Below are 21965 nucleotides of genomic sequence, written 5' to 3'. Positions count from 1 at the left end.
AAAAAATAATTAGAATAATTTGTTAGAAATAATTTCACAGGCTTTGTGTCGTTGGAAAGTTGGTAGAAACATAATAATATAATTGAGCATAATTTTCAAGAATATATAATGTATATTATAAAAATATATTTATTTAAATAATTATTTTTATATTACGTGCATGGAATATATATTTTACAATCTTTATTTTCTTTCATTCTGAATGATGTAAATAAATTTTTGAATTTTTGTTATTAATACTAAAATTATTATTACTAACAAATTATTCTAATTTTTTTTTACTATGCTCATTATTTTATTATCCCAGCATTATATATGCTTAAATACTTTTTATTTTTTAAATTTAAAAATAATCCATATTATAAATTAAAAAGGGAATATCATAACACTAAAAAGTTTAAAAAAAAAATAAAAAGAAGATAAATGTTTATAATTTAGAGGGTAAAATAGTTATTTGGCAATCCAAAATTGGAAAATCTAGTTGAGTGACCTTCTGAGTGCAATAGGCATAATTAAGTGACTTTGTTGTTACAAACGAAAGTAAAGTGACTTTAAGAGATAATTTGAGATAATTGAGTGACCATTTGAGTAATGAACTCTAGAAATTAGCTAGTGTATTCACTGAAGTTGCTAGCTCTCTAATATATATATTTCGATTGTATATCTCTTATTGATTACCAACCAAGTTAATTACAAAGGAAAATGGGAAGAGAGAAACGGAGAGATGCTACGAGTCAAGGTAAACAACACTTCAGCCACCCCCACATCTTGAAACTTGTGAATCCAACAGAAGTTGAAACTCTCACTTGCAATGCTTGTGAGCAACCAAACAATAATAACAACCCTAATTTCTATGGCTGCAATAGCTGCCAATATTTCCTTCACGAAAACTGCTTAAATGCTCCTCGTTTTCTCGATCATTCGTCTCATCCTTACCACCACTTGACCCTTCTCCCAGTTCCTACGTACACGAATCGGTCGTATACTTGCAAAGCTTGTGGCTCTGATGGCAATGGCTATAGTTTTAGCTGTGCCCCTTGTGAATTTGATATCCACTTGCATTGTGCCCTTTTGCCTCATACTGTATTACTTCCGCAGCACCGTCATAAACTTGAGCTCATATTTGATTCACCTTTTGATGATGATGAGGAAGATGAGAGCACTGTTTTTGTTTGTGATGTCTGTCGCGACAATGCAGATCTTAATTACTGGTTGTATTATTGTGCTGAATGTGATTTTGGAACACATCTCGAATGTGGAAATTCCAAACCTGTCAGCCAACAAAAACGAGAACTGCCAGTACTCAACAAACCAAAAGCAAATCCAGTAATAATCATGAAACCAAAGGGAGCACCAATTAAGATACAAGAAACCAATCAAGAAGAGGAAGAGGAAGGCGAAGAAGTTGAAGAAGCGGAAGAGGAAGAGGAAGAGGAAGAGGAAGAAGAAGAGGAGGAAGTGGAAGCGGAAGAAGAAGAGGAGGAAGAGGAACTCCAAATGCCAAGGTCAATACATGTTGCCAAACACCCACATGAGTTGGAGCTGTTCTATGGTTCTCCATATGAAGATAAGGATACTGTATTTGCTTGTGATATCTGCAATGCAATAATGAACAAAGATGATTGGTTGTACTATTGCGCTGAATGTGATTTCGGGACGCACTTGCATTGTGCAAGTCCTGAAGCTGATGTTTTACCGAGATCACAACAACGTCAAAATTCAAATCCAGCAGTTGAGATGATAAATTCAGCTAGTGATGCTCATGAGCAGCTAATAGCAGCTCAAATTGAAGCTCAGATTGCGGCAAGATCAAGACAGGCTATGCTCGACTTGGTCGACGGGCCATCACGAAGATACTACTACTACTAACCGCACATATCTTCATCATCCGATGCAATCCGCTTTGAATTCATGTTTTCTGCAAATTAAATGCTTTGGTCTTATGTTATTTCTTTTTGGGGTGTTACCTTTTCTTTCAACTCTTATATGTCTATTACTTCATGTTGGACATGTTTCTCCAGTCTTCTTTACAGTTTTTGGAGTATTTTACCTTCCTATACACTATTTGAAATCTTATTTCCCTTCCTACTCATGTTTCAATTTAATTACATGATCAAATACAATTTATCAATTATATACAAATAAGTTTTAAATGAGTATCCCTTTATATTATATTAGAAATTGACTAAAGAATATCACTTATTTCCTTATCCCTGTATACTTGCGCACTCTCTCTCTCTCCGTCTCTCTCTGTCTCTGTCTCTGTCTCTCTCTCTTCGTCTCTTTACTCTCCTTCTATTTTTTTTTTCCAATTTTTCTTCATTTGATGTTCTTTCTTTGTTTATGCTTTCTTATTGTACCGAGTTTTGTCACGACCCAAATCCTAACCTGTCGTGATGACGCCTATTGATGGTATTAGGCAAGCCGACAATTTTCAAATACTTCCAAATCTTAACAGAAAATAAATCAAGAAATTTTAAATAAGCAAGATTTTCATAAACAAGGGTAAAACCCGAAACACAAGTGCGGAAAAGCTCCCAATATCGAGGTGTCACTGAGCCCATGAGCATCTATACATAACCAGTCTAGAAATGAAACGTCTATAACAATTTGGATCCAAATACAACGAAAGAAAAGATAAGCAAGGAGAAAACAAGGTCTGCGAACGCCAGACATCTATCTCGCTATCTCCAACGGTCAGCTACGTAAAATATCAACACCCTCCGCGTCCAGAAATTCCTGGATCTGCATAGGAAGTGCAGGGTATAGCGTGAGTACAATCAACATAGTAAGTAACAATAATAAATAAGGAACTGAAAGATAGTGACGAGCTACATAGTTATAATTCATTTTCAGTAGTCTCAACAAGGAAAATAAACATGTTTCCCAAATCCGGTAAATTAAGTCAATTCAGTTTGTTTATGCCAAGCTCAAGTAAAACCGGATAAAAATACTTTCAGAAGTTTTCAAAATAGTGATATAAGGCAACTATGTGCAACCACAATGAAATCATATACAACCTCTCAGGGCAACAATCACTCAGTCCTCCCATTCACTCCAACCTCACAATCACTCATTCCTCATAGTCACTCATTCCTCACGATCACTTAGCACTCGGCACTCGGCACTCGCACTCAGTAGGTACCTGCGCTCACTGGGGTGTGTACAGACTCCGGAGGGGCTCCTATAGCCCATGCGCTATATCAAGCCGATCATGGCATAAATCAATGAAACATGCTTCGGCGTGCAGCCCGATCCCATAAATATCCTCACAATCAGGCCCTCGGCCTCATTCAGTCATCAATATCTCCAGTTTCTCGGGCTCTCAGAAATCATAAAAATCAGCGCAAACAGCAATAATATGATGTATCAACAAGATAATAGAGACTGAGATATGATACACGAATAAAAACTGAGACTAAGTACAAATAGCATTTAGCAGGCAATTCAACATGTAACGTGACCTCTGTGGGTCCCAACAGTACCAACACATAGCCTAAACATGGTTTCTAACATGATTTACAGTCAAATTTCTGTAACACATGGAGATCATATAGCTGACAACAAGTTTATTCAACTTTACAGTTTCACGGAATGGACCAAGTCACAATTCCCATGGTGCACGCCCACACGCCCGTCACCTAGCGCGTTACCTCCAAAACAATCACATAACATAAAATCCGGGGTTTCATACCCTCAGGGCCAGATCTAGAACTGTTACTTACCTCAATCCGAACAAAAATCTACTCCAAAATGCCTTTGCCTCGCAATTCGGCCTCCAAATGTCCCGAATCTAGCCATATACAGTACAATACAATAAATACGGGCTAAAGGAAGTAATTCCACAAGAAAAATACGAAATTATAAGCCAAAATTCAAAATCGGCTCAAACCCGGCCCCGGGGCCACGTCTCGAAATCCGACAAAAGTCACAAAATCCAAAAGGCCACTCACTCACGAGTCTAGTCATACCAATTTCATCAAAATCCTACAGCAAATGGTCATTCAAATCCCCAAAATTAACTCTCCAAATCCCTAGCCTCAAACCCCCAAATTTGACCTCAAAAGCACACCATCTAGGTGGGAAAAACAATGGGGAAACAAGATTATTGATAAAAGATGAGTACAAAAAGCTTACCTCAAGAATCCCCTCAAAAATCCTCTCAAAAATCGCCTAAGACCGAGTTCAAAATGTTGAAATGAAGCCAAAATCGCGAACCCTCATTTTTAAACATTCTGCCTAGGCTTTTCGCACCTGCGACCAAGTTTTCGCTTCTGCGGTCCCGCTTCTGCGGTGAAAGCTCCGCACCTGCGGAAATCACTTAACCCACCTGGGCTCGCTCCTGTGCCCCAGGCCTCGCACCTGCGGAGGCGCTTCTGCAGCCCACCATCCGCTTCTGCGGAAACAGCCTTTACTATTCATTCCTTCAACTCCGCTTCTGCGCCCTCTTCGTCGCACCTGCGGCATCGCAGGTGTGGGATACCCTTCGCACCTGCGGCTCCAGATCCTCTCTTTCTTGCTCGCTTCTTCGGTTTCCTTCCCGCTTCCGCGGGTTCACACCTGCGGTGCCTACTCCGCAGGTGCGATTACACCAGCAGTGGAATTTCTTCAGCAACATATCAACTTCAAAACTTGATCCGTTAATCACCCGAAAACAACCCGAGGCCCCCGGGGACCTCAACCAAACATATCAACAAGTCCTAAAATACGATACGGACTTAGTCGAATCCTCAAACCACCTCAAACAACATCGAAAACACGAATAGTCAACATCCGGTTAACTTTTCCAACTTAAGCTTTCAATTAAGAGACTAAGTGTCTCAATTCACTCTGAAATCTCTTCGGACTCGAACCAACTAACCCGATTAGTCATATAATAGATGTAGAGCACAAAAGGAGCAATAAATGGGGGAGCGGGGCTACAACTCTTGGAACGATCGGCTGGTTCGTTACATCCTCCCCCTCTTAAACAAACGTTCGTCCTCGAACGGCTCTAGAAACATAACTAGAGTCACAAATATGTGTGGATATCTGCTCCGCATCTCCCGCTCGGTCTCCCATGTAGCCTCCTCAACGGGTTGACCTCTCTACAGCACCTTCAGTGAAGCTGTGTCCTTTGACCTCAACTTTCGAACATGCCAATCCAAAATGGTCACATTGAGCTTGGTTCGAGGTAAGTGGCTTGGCTAACCTTGTGTGGGGGAACTCTCCTTAGGATTTGGTACTATTTTGATATGTGGGCGTCGTGTACGTGACGTGACGAGTACGTACACGGGCCAATTGTTGTAAAAACTCGATTTCTGCTAAGTAATAACCTGTTTTCCTTCTTATTTGAGTTATATCAGCATGTGTAGTATCCTGTTATCTTAGAATAGCATGTCTACTTGCCTTAATTGTTTATCTGAACTCTGTGCAGCATGTTTAGTAAAATTCGTACTTTTCCTTAACTTGAACTTAGTCTTAACTGTAGGCTTTCTTGCTGTAACTGTTATTTCTGTTGGTTGAGTTGCATATTTACTTTGGGACTACGAAACAGTATTCCGGGAGATCCCCCTGTACTGCATATTTACTTTGGGACTATGGAACGGTATTCCGGGAGATCCCTGCACATTTACGTTTGGGATTATGAGGCGGTATCTCGAGAGATCCCTTGCTGTTATCTCTATGTACTGAGCTATTATCTTCTATGATTTCATTCTTGTTAAGTTTCGGTCTTTATTCTACTGCGGTATTTCGTTCTATCTTGTTTTATTATATATATACCAGTAGGGCCCTGACCTCACCTCGTCACTACTCGACCGAGGTAAGGTTTGGAACTTACTGGGTACCGTTGTGGTGTACTCATGCCCTTTCCTGCACATATTTTTTTTGTGCAGATCCAGGTACCTCCTACCAGCCTCGTTTTTAGTCTCACAGTTGCTTCCATTCCGGAGACTTCAAGGTACATCTGCCGTGTCCGCAGACCTCGGAGTCCCCTTCTATCCTTTCTGATGTTACTTCCCTTTTATTTATTCTAGTACAGTTGTATAGAACAATTGACAAAGATCTTAGAAGCTTATGACAACGTAACATATCTTTCTTATCGTACTATCATTGGTAACTGGGCAAACATGGCCACAACTCGTAATGTATAACTATAAGTGGGAAAACACTATATCAGTGAACTATCTTTCTTAAAACATGTATACATATGGTCCGTCAAGGCCTCTGACATACTGTACAAAATGAACTTCTGTCTACAAAGCCTCTAAGAGTATTTGGTATCAAATGGGACAGGATACCGGCCTACCCATAAGTCTGTAGCAAAATTCTGATACGATGTAACTTGAACCGGGTATATTTTTTTATTTTTTAGGATTACATTATTTTTTTCTTTATTTTAGGAGTAGAAAAAGAGGGAGAAGAAAAACTTTTGTTACTTGTTTGATACTGGCATATTTAGGCCTGAGCTTGAGTAGTACTTTCCTCTGAGTGCTTGAGTAATGAATAAAATAGAGGACTTTCTAACACCTAAGCTCAGGGTTGTGACTCTTTATATACCTTATTCTTATTTTGTCGTTTGCTATGATCCTGTCAGTCTTAGAGTAGAATTGATCCATCTTGATTGATGCCTGTGCCATGTGAGGTGAGGATTTCTTACATATATTCCGTATTTTGCATCTTAGTCTAGAACTTGCCATGCATGTTATTGAAGCGAAATAAAAGTGTTGCTCTATTTAGAAGATGATAGTAGGCTTTCTTTGATATGTCTTGTGAATTTAGCCTTTTCATATTATACCACTAGTTAGCCCTTTGAGCCTGTAGCGTTTTGTTTGGGAGCCGTATTTTTGCCTTGATTCTTTTGTTGAATCCCTAGTTGTTGCACCCTACTTCCTTGAGCACTGTTGCTTAGACTGTGATATTAATTAATAAATTTGAAGAAAGGGATGATTAGGTGAAAAAATGGTGACCAACGATAGCTGCAAAGTGATGAAAATGCCCTCCTAAAAATAATTTGACATGAAAAAAAATGGAAAAACAAAAAATGGCTTTGAAAAGAAAAATGAAACGTTCTTGATATGAGGGAAATACATGTGAAACAATTGATGAAGAGAGGGATGGAAAATAAAATTAAGAGATAAAAATAATGGGTGGTGAAGTCTGAAATTGCAAAGTGCTTAGGGAAGTGTAAGTCACTATCATATAGTTTTCCTACCCGTACCCAAGCCAATATTACAACCTGTTAAAGTCCTATTTGATTCTATTCGAGCATACTTAATTAGTAGAGATATACATAATGGGAAAGCCTATGGTTCTTTGTGCATACATGTGAATTCATTTGTGAGTGCGAGAGTTGTTCTTTGATGCTAAGTCCTTAGATTATATTAACTCTTTGATTAGTGTGTATGGGCTATTTATTCTTGTGAGGGAACTTATTTCATGATAGATAGGTGATGTTATTAGCTTTATTTGACAGAGTAGGTGAGTGAGCTTAAATTTGGTGAGTTAGAGTCCTTCTCTAAGGTTAGGAGGTTAGAAGTTTGTTGTTTGTTTGTGACTTGTATATCTTGCACGATGATCAGGAAGTATATATCTGATGGTTTGAGTGTCTATATGGCTTAATTGTTAGTATCAACCGAAGTGGTGGTGTTTCTAAGCTCGATTTATTGAGTGTTGTTTTGAATACTTACTCGAGGACGAGCAAGAGTTTAAGTGTGGGGTTGTGATATTCGGTCAAAAATGCATATATTTACCCATTGTTGCCTCACATTATAGACTTTTAATCATCTTTTGAGTATTAATTATATTAATTTATACTTATATTATATTTTAACTGTGTATGAATAAAGTGATTGAAGATGGAGAGATTTGGAGCAAAATTACACAAAACGCGAAAAAAGAAGAAGGAAAATAAACGAATGAAAACAAAGGGGGGACACCCTTGTCCCCCCAAGTTGGAGACAAGAATAAAGGAGAAATACAATTCAAATAAAATAGTGAAGAAGGCAAAAAGAAACGTACCTGGCTATGCAGAAGTCACTATTTTCAGCGCCAGGGCCAACGTGAGGCACTGACCTGGACGCTGGAGGTGGAAACTTTTCCTAGTTCGCTCGGGACAAAGTTATTTTGGTCCTACACGATCCTAACTCGTATAAAAAGGGTCCTAAACCTAATTTGGAGGATATCTAACATACTTTGAAGGAGAATTCACGTGGTGGAACATACACCATGCTTGGAGGAGGCTTCTAACTAGTTTTTCTTCTCTTCTCTTCTTTTAGTTTCATAGTTTATTAGTTCTAGAGTTTTGGGTTCTACATGAATGTTGAAGTTTGAAGCTTTAATTATTTTTATTATTTTATCATATTGATTTATTTATTCAATCTTGCACTTAATTAATTGATTGATTGATCACCAATTGAATACTTTTGACGAATCTAGAATTGAACTCGAGAGAGAAAATTCTAGATTGCATATAAGATTGAGTAGAGCGAGATCTTGAACTCGAGCATCGTGAACGGATTTGCGGTTAGGATAGGAATATACCTAATCGCCTTACTTGGTTACTATACAGGAATTATTAATGCGTTCTTGTTAATTCTAAGTCCATAGGAATATAGGCGTTAGGTTAGCTTGAATAGACGAGTAGTACTTCGGGAGAAGGCTACGAGTAATATTAACCCTGTCAATCAATAAACCAGATTCATTAATTAAATAATCTAAGTGGAAGACTCAACGGGATTGTTAGCTAACCAATAGCTCTAGTATGAAACTCAGAATTGGGGTGTAGTCAATACTTCGTCTCCCATTGAATTCGTGTCTAATATTGCCAGTTTGTTCCTTTAATCTCTTCGTTTGTTACTCTAGATTAGTTTGAGTTAATTATTCATACTTTAGGATTCGCTTGAATAGATTAATTATTTGGGTTAATTTAGTTGATAGTTAATCACAAGTTTCGGTGAGTACGATATCTGGACTTATAATCCTATATTACTTGTACAACCACGTATACTTGCGTGTGCGTTTGGGAGCAACACTTACCCCTACAGTGAATGTAGAGAGATTGTTTCCAGTAGACCCTCGGCATGAGGAAAAATGAGAAAAGAGCAATAGCAACAAGCAGTAACGAGAACAAGATAAACGATAACAAGGAAAAAAGGAACAACATGTGGTGACAGAAATCTGAAATATTAGAATACAAAACTGCCACTAATAACACTGAAAATGTCCGGAAACACACACAACTACCTACTAACCTGCAACCTTAATCATCGACCTCCACACCTTCCTATCAAGGGTCATGTCCTCGGTCAGCTGAAGCAAAGCTATGAGGGTGTTTGGATTGACTTATATAAAGTAGCATTTAAGCTAAAAGCCAAAAGCCATAAGTTGGTAATACCCAACTTTTGGCTTTTGGCTAATTTTTGTACTTTTTATGCCTAAAAATAAGTGCTTTTAAGTACTTTTTATCATTGCCAAACACTACACAAACTAAAAAAGTGCTTAAAAGCCAATAAGCACTTAAAATAAGCCAATCCAAACACCCTCTATATCTTGCATAATCACCTCTCCCCAACACTTTTTTGGCCTACCTCTATCTCTCCTAAGACCCACCAAAAACAACCTCTTGCACTTTCTTACTGGGGCATCTGTAATCTTCCACTTCACATGCCCAAACCATTTAATTCTTGCTTCCCGCATTTTATCCTCCAGCGAGCACATAACATCTTTGACTTTTATTAGACATACTATAAAGGGTGTAATGGAAAGTAAAGTATTTACATCAAATCATCTAACTTTCAGCTTTTAAGAATTTTGATCAGAAAATTGAATTAATGAGTTAATTGATTGTTTGTTTTTTACCTTTTACACTTGCATCACAGAATTTTTTAAATGCGCATTAAAAAAAAAGGAAAGTTATGTTCAAATTGAGATTAGAGGACTCAAAAGCAGGAGCCCCGTAACACAAGGGTTTAAAGTGCAATTTTCCCTAAATAAAAGATGAAACCAGAAAAGCTAAATTAATGAGTATATGAGATTTGATGGGCAGAAAGGAGGAAATAGAAGTGAGCGCATAAGACAGTGCTCGTCATTCCAACCATCCTTTTAGCCTAAAACTTATAGACTTTCTAATGTATATACGATCAAAATAATGAATTCAGATGTCCACTCGTTATGTAAGTTAGTTTCAATGTTCCAATATAAATATATAATCAGAATTTCAACGTCCAGAAGAATGAAAGCGATTTGAAGTGGTCTACATGAATTATTAATCGGTGTACGACTGTACGTTGATAATGAAGATCGAATGCCAACCTGCTAAGGAGCAAAAGTCAGCAGTGGACTCAGTGCCGCAACTTCCATGAACTTCAATATAAAGTTGACGTTCCAATTGGTTATTAAGTTGCCCAAATTGGTGGATTTAACTTTATTTATAAAGTTTAACTTTGATGCACTCGACAATGTAATGTAGAATAGATTTAAACATTATGAGGTCAGAAAAAAGATTACTATAGGTGGTTGCCGATAATAACTAAAACTGTTTACCCTAAAATTCTGAGTAACAATTAAACTTATATAGTGGTTTTAAGGATATGTGATTCAATCCAATAACAATTGATAAACAAGGAATTAAACAGATAAATTAGAGAATAAAATAAATCAAACCAGTATGCTAGCCAAATTTCGACCTCGACTTGTGGTAATCTCGAGGTGTGATAATAAGAATAGCAAACGATAAAGCAACTCTGATGAACAGTAAGCGAAATAGCAAGAAAGTAACGAGTGTATATATTCTTATCAGTGAACAATGATCCTTACAAATGAATGGGATCCTTCTTTATATAATAGAGGAGTTCTAAACAAGGTACATATCTAATTATAGTAGAAAATTATATTTGAAAACTGATTAACTACCCAAGAACAATCCGTTCCAAGATTCACGCCACGATTCTCGATCAACTGCGGATATCTCGCCTTTTCTGTTATCGAGCTACGTCGATGTCACTCGAAGTCTGCCTCTCTCCGGTCCGCACTTTAGGTCGACCTTGGCATCCTAGCTCTTCGACGTGACATTCCTATCTTGACCAAAGAATGAAATCGAGTAGCCCCGGTTTCCACCGTATACAGATAGTCCCCTCGTTTCTTAGAGTAAAACGATAAAAAACGACTTGAGCTTCGATTTTCTAGAGACCCTAATAATGATGTCATCCCCGTGACATAAGCGATCGAAGTGACCGAAACGTCTTGTCGGTACAGTTCCCCAAATCATTAATGCTTGCCAGTGATAGTCGACCACTAGCACCACTGAACCGTCGCCGTGAACCTATAAATCTAGGCTCTTTGGTTGAAATCAAATTTTACTTTCGCCTCCACCAAATTTTCTAAGTTCCTTACTCTCTCGATCTCTTCTCTTTCACCACCCATTGAATCAACTTAGTTAGCACTAAAAATACCAATTTTCATCTCTTTCCGCTTCCTTCTACCTGAAACAATGGCGAAAACTTCCAAGACCGTCCCACAAAAGGAGAAAGCTTCTTCCTTTTCTTCCCGGCCGGCCGGTGAGAAAACGCCGGTGGAACCGCTCCCTCAGGAGTACGTTCCTGGCCCTTGTGTCTTAAAAACTAACTTCAAAGTCGAGAACCGTCCGTCGGTCCCTGGCTAATGTGAACACGTGTCGATAACGGCAAAACATCTCGAGGCTGTGAAGAAAGATTGTAACTGGGAGGCCGAGGTCGTGGTACAAATTCCCGCTCCTGAAGAGAGTATTACTACTCACGTGGAGGGGTTTCTAAGTGTCTACATTTACCCCTTCAAATTGGGTCCTCTTGACCCAATTGTCATTGACTTTTGCAAGAGGTACCAGGTAACCCTCGGCCAGGTCCATCTCTCGTTCTGCCGTATAGTGATCATGCTCCGCTTTTTTTTCTAGCAAGGCCAAGGGGTTGGAATTCACTCTCAGCCACCTCATACGTTTATATCGACCTCGACTTTTTCGAGGATTAATCAAGCTCAAACGCCGATCAATAAAGTACTTTTTTGCGAGCATCGATGAGGACAAGGACCAGGGTTGGATGAGCCGGTTCATGCGGGTAAGGACCTGCGACCTCATCCTAGAGGAGAAACTGCCGTTCCCCGAGAAGTGGAACCCCGATCGTAAGTAACGTATTACCCATTAGTCTTCAAACTTCATATTTTGCTTTATGTAATGCTTTCATCTGTTATGTACCTGGCCAAGGCTGAGGCTGCTCAAACGTATTTAAGGGAGGCTTCTGATCAAGAGCGATGGAGCAATGACTTGGCGAAGTGCCAATCCCGGAGGGAGACCCTCGATGAAATCCATGCTCGAGGTTTTGAACTCTCCAAAGAGATAGCTCAAGCTAAGGCGCTTGAAGCTGATGCCAGGTTGCTTGTCTCCTCCGATGATGACAAGGATGATGAAGGCATCCAAGGTGAGTCTGATAACGACGAGGGGCCCAAAGGAGAAGCTGCCCCTGAGGGAGGAACCAACCCCAGGCATAGTTAGGATTTTATTTTTCTTTTTCCTTTTTGTAAGACCCCCATCGGTCCTTTGTACATATTTTTTCCCATATATATAAAGAAATCTTCCCTTTTGAATGCCCTATCAATTTTTATCTACAAACACATTTTTTGCCTTGTAAAGCTTTAGCACAATCTTATGCTTTGAACGGCGCGTTCGAGATTTCGTTCTTGGGTGGCTTCCTCGATGTCGCCACAGTCGAGTTCAAATAAGGTTCAAACTTGAAGCATAGGCCCTTTAGGGTTTGTGTCGAATAATGGTGAGTCCCCGAGCCATAGTCAAGTCAGTTCTTATTTGGGCTCGGAATAGTCGAACCCTTAGGTTCGGATGGAGCGAGATAAGATCTCGAACTCTGAGTGTATCGACCCTTAGGCTCTTTAGATTGGGCCAATATGGCCTCTAAAGGATGGCCATTATTCCCCTATTTTGGCTTAAAATACTTAGTAATTTTTTTATGCCTTAGCATGTATTTTTTACCCATTGGGTTTTTTGAGGGTTCGATGTCGATTGAAACCCCTCTGATTTTTGTGCCTTAGCACTATTGTGTTAAGATAATTTGATACCTCTTAAGGTTTTTTTGAGGGCTGATTTTATCGAATCCCTTTTGATTGTTTGCCGAGGGTAGCCTTTTTCAACCGGTTTTTCAAAGAATTCAAAGGCCTATTTTTATTGTGGGAGACGTCTCCGAGCCGCATTAATTTGGTTGTACCCTTTGGGTATGCCTCTTGGGCCTATTCCTCAATAGCACTTCGAACTTGTTCGAAGTGTTAGTCCCCGAGAAAGATGGCCTTGGCCAATAGATCGAGGGGTGCCTCTTTGAGGTCTTGTGAATTCGAGTTTAGATAACTCGACTATGTCAATCGTCGACGACAGTCCCCGAGCGTTCAAGGCATTTTTGTGCTTGGTCTTTGAGCCGTTTCTCACAAAATTATAAGTATGGAGCTCGTATAGTAGAAAATTTTCCTTGAGACACAAGATGTTTGATGTAGAAAGAATGCTTCTTTGAATAATTTATACATGCGTACATGTTTTGCCATCGGGGTCGACTAATCTATATGGACACGGTTCATTCGACCGTTTGGCCCATTATAAAGTTTCCCTATCGAGACCCTTTGACATGAAGTACTTTCCTCGAAATATAACATCCCAGAGTGATGCCCCCAGTATTCGAGGTTGATTGAAAAGAAGCCTTGGATACTGTTGGATTTTTCTCACGTAGCACATAATTGTTGCCTCGTTAAAAACCTCACCGGAAAAACCCATTTGGGATAAAAAACCAATCTAAGGGAAAAAGAGTGCAACGCGTGCTTTAAAACCTAAGGTCCTCGTATTGAAGAGTTTCTCGACGTCTTCAATCGAACACATGCAATAAATTAGTATCAAATACAAATGGAAAGGGGGAAAGTCATATCTTAGCAATAATATCATTTGAGGAGTGATATATTCCAATTGTTTGGCAGTTGTTCGCCCTCCATTGTGCCAAGTTTGTAAGATCCCTTTCCGATGATACCGAGGACCCGATATGGTCCTTCCCAATTTGGGCCTAGTTTCCCTTTGTTCGGGTCTCGAGTATTGAGGGCGACTTTCCTCAAAACTAAGTCCCCGATTCTGAAGTGGCGAAGGTTGGATCTTCTATTATAATATCTCCCGATTCTTTACTTTTGCGCAGCCATCCGAATGAGTGCAGCTTCTCATTTTTCATCCAATAGTCCAAGGCTAGTATTCATAGCCTCGTGATTTGATTCTTCCGTTGCATGCCGAAATCTGGTGCTAGGTTCCCCGACTTCGACTAGAATCAAGGCCTCGGATCCATATACTAAGGAGAATGGGGTTGCCCCCGTACTGGACTTTGATGTTGTTCGATATGCCCAAAGGACTTCGGGTAAAATTTCTCTCCACTTCCCTCTAGCGTCGTTCAACCTTTTCTTTAGGTTTTGAATGATAGTCTTGTTTGTCGATTTGGCCTGTCCGTTCCCACTAGGATGATACGGCGTTGATAATATCCATTTTATTTTGTGGTCTTCGAGGAATTTTTTTACTTTGCTGCCGATAAATTGTTTTCCATTGTCACACACTATTTCGGTAGGTATCCCAAATCGACACACGATGTGATCCAAAATGAAGTCTATAACCTCTTTCTCTCGCACTTTCTCGAATTCCTGGGGCCGATGGCAGAGGGCCGACGATATCCATCCCCCATTTCATGAATGGCCACGGGGATAGGACTGAGTGAAGTTGTTTTCCGGGCTGATGAATCATCAGTGCGAACCTTTGACATTTATCACATTTTAGAACGAACTCCTTACTGTCTTTTTCCATGCTATCCCAGTAGTATCCTGCTCTAAAGATTTTGTGAATCAATGATTCCGCGCCGGAATGGTTCCCACAAGTGCCTTCATGGACCTCTCGTAAAACATAATCGGTGTCTCCTGGTCCTAAACATACTGCCAATGGTCCATCGAATGTCCTTCTGCATAATGTTCCATCTTCATCCAATGTGAATCGAGCAGCTTTGGTTCGTAGATTCCTCGACACTTTAGGGTCCGATCGGAGCTGTCCGTTCTTCAAGTATTCAATATATTTATTCCTCCAATCTTAAGTTAAGCTTGTAGAGTTTATCTTGGTAGGACCTTCCTCGATCACAGATCTCGAGAGTTGAACGACAGTCCCCGAGCTGATCTCATCTTCCTCGACCGATGACCCCAGATTTGTAGGTGCATCAGCCTCACTGTTTTGTTCTCGAGGTACATGCTGTAAAGTCCATTCCTTGAAATGGTGCAAAGTTACCTGCAGCTTGTCCAAATACCCTTGCATTCAATCCTCTCGAATTTCGAAGGTTTTTGTTTACTTGGTTCACCACCGGCAAAGAGTCACACTTGGCTTCAGTGACTTCTGCTCCCAAGCTTTTAGCTAGCTCGAGACCTGCAATCATGGCCTCATACTCGGCCTCATTGTTAGTCAACCTAGAAGTTTTTATAGACTGCCTAATAGTGCTAACCGTGGGCAGCTTCAAAATGATGCCTAGCCCGGACCCCTTCACATTCGAAGCACTGTCTGTGAAAAGGGTCCACACCCCTGATGATGTGCCTGATTTTAACAAAAGTTACTTTTCAACTTCGGGTACGAGGGTTGGCATGAAATCGGCCACGAAGTCCGCGAAAGTTTGAGACTTGATGGCCGTTCTTGGTTGATACTCGATATCGTACCCACTGAGTTCGACGGCCCATTTGGCCAATCGGCCCGATAGTTCGGACTTCTGCAAAATATTACGAAGTGGGTAAGTGGTTAACACGCATATGGGGTGACACTGAAAGTGTGGTTTTAACTTTCTAGAGGCGCTTATCGGTGCATGTGCCAATTTCTCTAAGTGTGGATATCTAGTTTCTGCTTCTCCTAAGGTTCGACTTACATAATAAACGGGAAATTGTGTACCTTGCTCTTCTCGAACTAGGACACCACTTACTGCGATTTCCGATACTGCCAAATATAAGTAAAGTTTCTCATCTGCCTTCGGAGTGTGAAGCAGTGGTGGGCTTGATAGGTATCACTTTAATTCCTCTGATGCCTCTTGGTGTTCCTAGTTCCAAGTGAAATCTTTCTTCTTTTTGAGTAGAGAGAAAAATCTGTGGGTTCGATCCGACGACCTCGAGATGAATCGGCCTAAAGTAGCTATCCGTCCAGTCAGCCTCTGCACGACTTTTACACTGTCCACGATGGTGATGTCCTCGATGGCCTTGATTTTAACGGGGTTGATCTCAATCCCCCGATTTGACACCATGAAGCCTAGGAATTTGCCCGAACCGACCCCGAAAGCCCATTTCTCGGGGTTGAGCTTCATGTTATATTTCCTCAAAATCTCTAACGTTTCCTGCAAATAAGCCAAATGGTCCTCTGCGCGCAGGGACTTAACTAGCATGTCATCGATATAAACATCCATTGAATTACCTATTTATCCTTCGAACATTTTATTTACTAGGCGTTGGTAAGTAGCTCCTGCATTTTTTAGCCCGAAGGGCATAACATTATAACAATATGTTCCATACTTGGTGATAAATGAAGTCTTTTCCTGGTCTTCCGGGTTCATTTGAATTTGCTTGTATCCGGAATAGGCATCAAGAAAGGTAAGGATCTCGTGGCCTGCCGTGGCTTCGATCATGCGTCTGACATTCATGATGCATCAAACTCACACTTAAATACTATCCCAATTACCCACCCCACACAAATTAGGAAGTCAAGTAGGGTCTCTAAACCTCCTATCTGGCTGACTGACTATGTTCATCCTTCCCTACCTTCTACATCTGCTTCCACTTCCTCACTCTATCCTATACATCAGTTCATTTCCTATTTTCATCTTTCACCTACCTTTCAGTCCTTCCTAGCCTCCTTTTCTTCTGATATTGAACCAACACCTTTCTCACAAGCTGTTAAAGATGACAGGTGGATCAAGGCTATGGAACTTGAGATTGAGGCATTAGAACAAAACAACACTCGGGAGGTAGTGACTCTGCCTCTTGGCAAAGTCCCTATAGGGTGTAAATGGGTATACAAAATTAAATACAATGCTGATGGCACCGTGGAGAGGTTCAAGGCAAGACTAGTGGCTAAGGGGTATACTCAACAGGAAGGGATTGACTTTCATGATACCTTCTCTCTTGTAGCTAAGATGACTACAGTGAGAACTATTATTGCAGTTGCTGCACTTAGACAATAGCCAATCTATCAAATGGGTGTACATAATGCATTTTTGAATGGTGACTTACATGAAGAAGTCTACATGACTATGCCTCAAGGATTTGGTAGCCAAGGGGAGCATAGGGTATGTTGACTACTCAAATCCCTCTATGGCCTGAAACAAGCCTCTAGACAATGGAATTTGAAGCTAACACAAGCTCTTCTCAAATCTGGTTTTCATCAAAGCAGACATGATTACTCCCTATTTACTAAAACAACTAATGGAAAATTTGTTCTCATACTTGTCTATGTAGATGACTTACTTATTATAGGTAATGATCAAGAGGAGATTGATGCATCAAAAGCATCTTTGCATCAGAACTTCAAGCTGAAAGACCTTGGAGAATTGAGATATTTTCTGGGAACTGAAATTGCTAGATCATCAGAAGGTATCTTTATGTCTCAAAGAAAATATGCCCTGGAGATGATTTCAGAAGCAGGACTTTCAGGGTCAAAGGCCAAGAAGACCCCAATGGAACAAAATTTGAAACTTACAAGCATAGAATTTGATGAGATTGAGAAAGAGAACACTGATGACAACATCCTGTAAAATAGAAGCCTTTTTCAAAGATTAGTTGGAAAGCTTTTGTATTTGACAATCACAAGACTTGACATTGCATATGTTGTACAAAGCCTAAGCCAGTTTATGCATGCTCCAAAGAAGTCTCATTATGAGGCTGCATTACATGTTGTGAAATATATTAAAGATCACCTGGACTTGGACTTCTCATGTCCAGCAATAGTGCAGAAAGAATTCAGGGGTTCTGTGACTCAGATTGGGGATCATGTCCCATGTCCAGGAAATCAATTACAGGATTATGTATCAAAACTGGGGAACTCTCTCATTTCATGGAAAGCAAAGAAGCAGACCACCATCTCGAGGCTGAAGCTGAGTACAGGAGTATGGTACATACAGTGGCAGAGTTGACATGGTTAAGTGGCCTATTAAAGGAACTAATAGTAGACATTAAAGAGCCTATGGAGTTGTTTTGTGACAACAAAACTGCCTTACAGATTGCTGCGAATCCCATCTACCACGAAAGAACTAAACACATGGGAATTGATTGTCACTTCATAAGGGAGAAGATTCAAGAAGGATTGATCAAGATTGGTCACATAGGAAGTAATGAGCAACCAGCTGAAATCTCGACAAAGGCCTTGGGACACCAACAACATGCAGTTCTGGTATCCAAGTTGGGAATGAAAAATATTTTCCATTCTCAACTTGAGGGGGAGTGTTGAAATTAGTAGCTTAATGCAATTGTACCTAAGGCTATTTATGTAATAATGTTCTAGAAGGTGCATTAGTGAAATTAGAGTTAGTTAGTTAAAAAAGTTGGTGGTTATATATATGTGTACAGCACACTTCATTTTCAGTTAGTTGAGAAATGAGCTTAGTTCTCTTTCTTCCTTCTCTCTTTCTCTTGTTTTTTCTACTCTGAAATACGATGTTTATGAAGAGCTCAACAATGGCTGACCTAGGGCTTACTTTTAACACTATTCATATCACACAAAACTACCTATAAAGCCAAAGAGAAACTGAAAAAGGAAATTAAGCCGTGGTGAATACATCCTTCACCAATCATTCTTTTCAAGAATTGACTTCAAAAAACAAACAAGAAGGCAAAGCTTAGTCAAAGTCAAAATATGCCATTTATGCAACCATTGGATAATAGCTGAGTCGGTCAATATTCTACAGCTGCTTAAATAGACATCAGCGTCGCAATTGGCCAAGTTATTCCAATAGACGACTTAATAAAGAGGGGAAAAAATGAAAGCAAAGTCGTCGAAGGAAACAACGTGGCCAAGTTGCTATTAGTTAAATAGCTATAAATAAAAATACTACTGTACTACGAATTAGTGTAATCACTGAACTTGCTACCTCTCCAATACTTCTACTGTACGGCCTCTTATTGATTACTCCTTATTTAAGTATAATTACAAGGAAATTCAATGGGAAGACAGAGTCAGAGTACATATTCAACAAGTCAAGGTAAACAACACTTCAGCCATCCCCATTTCCTGAAAATTGTGAATCCAACGGAAGCTGAAACTCTCACTTGCAATGCTTGTGAGCAAAAAAAACATTAGCAATAAGCCATTCTATGACTGCAATAGCTGTCAATATTTCCTTCATGAAAACTGCTTTAACGCTCCTCGTTTTCTCAATCATTCATCTCATCCTTCCCATCCTTTGACTCTTCTCCCAATTCCAACTTACTCGAGTCGTTCCTATACTTGCAAGTGTTATGTCGAGGAAGAGGCAAATCCGAAAATAAAGAAGATAAAAACACCAAATTTTAACGTGGAAAACCCTTCAAATCGAAGATAAAAACCACGGGATCACAAAGATCCAAAAAGCTCCACTATAACAATAAGAGGGTTACAAAAGTTCTCCAAATTGGCTACACAACAAAGGCCAAACACGGAGCAACAATAGCAACAAGAGCAACAACTAATCAATTGAAGAAAGAGTATAATCCACAAAACGAAGCTGCTGTATGAGGCTCGAAATCAGATGCTATGAGCCTCCAAATCCGATCTCCACCATTCAAATCCAAGACCAAGATGTTACAAATACTCAGTCAAAATTTCAGCCCGATCCAACGGTTAACGAATCAGAAAACGTGATTTGAAGTTGGCTGGTCGGAATAAAAATCTGCAGCAAAACAAATACTTTTTTTTTCTCTTCTCTCTTGAAGCTCTCTCAAAACCCACTCTTATGTGCTTAAGTCTTTCAAAGACTTGTATCAATGAGTATAGAATAATTCTCCAAGGTTGTCCTATTTATAGATCATGAGTGGTGCTTTCTCTTAAAGCCAAAACCCACTCAAAATAGGAATAAACCGAATCCAATTCCAAATAGGATTGGAAACCAAAAGAGAATAGGATTAGGCCATTGGGCCTTTGGCTGGACAACATGGACATGTGCCCAACAAACTCCCCCTCCAGCCAAGGGGCCAAATGTGTCTTCATGTAGAGGAACTATTGACAGGCTTCATGCCTGCCAATTTTCTACAAAATTCATGTTTACCTGCAACCACCACCTTTGTCAGCATATCCGAAGGATTTTCATCAGTATGTATCTTCTCAACCTCAAATAATTTCTCTTCCACGGCCATTCTTATCCAATGATACTTTCTATTTATATGTTGGGTCTTAAAATGAAAAGTGGAGTGCTTGGTGAGACAGATAGCACTCTGATTATCACAAAATAAGATGTACCGTGGCTGCTCAAAGCCAAGATCATTAATAAACTCCTTCATCCATAATAGTTCTTTGGCACCTTCTGTGACAGCAATATATTCGGCTTCTATGGTGGATAGAGCTATGCACTTTTGTAGTCTAGATTGCCAAGAAACAGCTCCACCTGCAAAAGTGATCAAATAACCGGAAGTGGATATTGAATTATCAAGATTGCCTCCTAAATCAGAGTCTGTGTAACAAACAAGTTCAGGCTTGCCATTGGCAAAGCACAGCTTCAAATCTGCAGTACCTTTTAAATACCTTAATATCCATTTTATTGCATCCCAATGTTCTTTTCCAGGATTGGAAATGAATCTGCTAACAGTGCCAACGGCATGTGCAATATCTGGTCTAGTGCAAACCATAGCATACATCAAGCTACCAACGGCAGAAGAGTAAGGAATACGAGACATCTCCTTTTTCTCTTCATCAGTAGATGGACTCTGACTAATACTCAATTTGAAGTGTTTAGCAAGAGGAGTACTAACCACTTTTGCATTTGTCATATTGAACCTCTTGAGTACCTTCTCAATGTATTGCTTTTGGGACAGAAATAACTCATTTCTATCTCTGTGTCGGTGGATATGAATGCCCAAGATTTTCTTTGCTGGCCCCAAGTCCTTCATCGCAAACGATTTGCTCAACTGCTTCTTAAGGACTGCAGTTCTGGATTTATTCTTTCCAACAATAAGCATGTCATCCACATAAAGCAATAAAATAATAAAATCATCATCAGAGAACTTCTGAAAGAATACACAGTGGTCTGAAGAAGTTTTCTTGTAGCCTTGTTCTTCAATGACAGATTCAAACTTCAAATACCATTGCCTTGGAGCTTGTTTCAATCCATACAGGCTCTTTTTCAATTTGCAGACATAATTTTCTTTTCCCTTAGTTACAAAACCCTCAGGTTGCTCCATATAAATCTCCTCATCTAAATCACCATGAAGAAAAGCAGTCTTGACATCCATCTGCTCAACCTCTAAATCGAGACTTGCGGCTAAGCCTATAGCCACACGAATAGAAGATATCTTCACAACAGGGGATAAAATTTCATCAAAGTCAACTCCCTTCTTCTGGCCAAAACCTTTAACAACTAACCTCGCCTTGTATCTAGGTGCAAAGGTATGGTTATCTTGCTTTATTCTGAATATCCATTTGTTAGATAAAGCTCTCTTACCTTTCGGCAATTTCACTAACTCATATGTGCCATTCTCATGGAGTGACTTCATCTCATCTTCCATCGCTTCGATCCAATGATCTTTGTGATTATCTTGCATGGCTTCATCATAATTCTCAAGTTCTCCCATGTCAGTCAAAAGTACATACTCATCAGGAGGATAGCGCATGGATTTTTGCTTCTCCCTTTTAGATCTTCTAAGAGAGGTTTCAGGAGCATTCGTAGTAGTTACCTGTGCAGGAATTGGTTGCTGATCAACCACAACTTCATCAACTGGAGCATCCATAACATCTA

Source organism: Nicotiana attenuata, unplaced genomic scaffold (genome assembly GCF_001879085.1).
Source record: "Nicotiana attenuata strain UT unplaced genomic scaffold, NIATTr2, whole genome shotgun sequence".
Classification (NCBI taxonomy): Eukaryota; Viridiplantae; Streptophyta; class Magnoliopsida; order Solanales; family Solanaceae; genus Nicotiana; species Nicotiana attenuata.
Note: the sequence above shows the minus strand (reverse complement) of the source record.